We start from the raw sequence: 235 nt of genomic DNA on the forward strand, positions 1-235 counted from the left end.
CGTGATGAGCGAGGGGCAGCGTGAGAAGCGGGTGAGGCTCTCGGTGGCTTCGGGCCTGTTGACTGCGTCGTGGGTCCAGGGCAGTCGTCTTTGAGCGAGCTGGCGTCACCCCACGAGCTCCAGAAAGCACGCTTCTGTCCCGCATCTTCCACACGTGTGACTGTCCCTTGTCAGGGTCTTCTCATGACCCCTGGATCTGATGATTTCATGCCCGGAGCATCACGCAAAGTGAAAG

The sequence above is a fragment of the Pteropus alecto genome, unplaced genomic scaffold (assembly GCF_000325575.1).
Source record: "Pteropus alecto unplaced genomic scaffold, ASM32557v1 scaffold143, whole genome shotgun sequence".
NCBI classification, from domain to species: domain Eukaryota; kingdom Metazoa; phylum Chordata; class Mammalia; order Chiroptera; family Pteropodidae; genus Pteropus; species Pteropus alecto.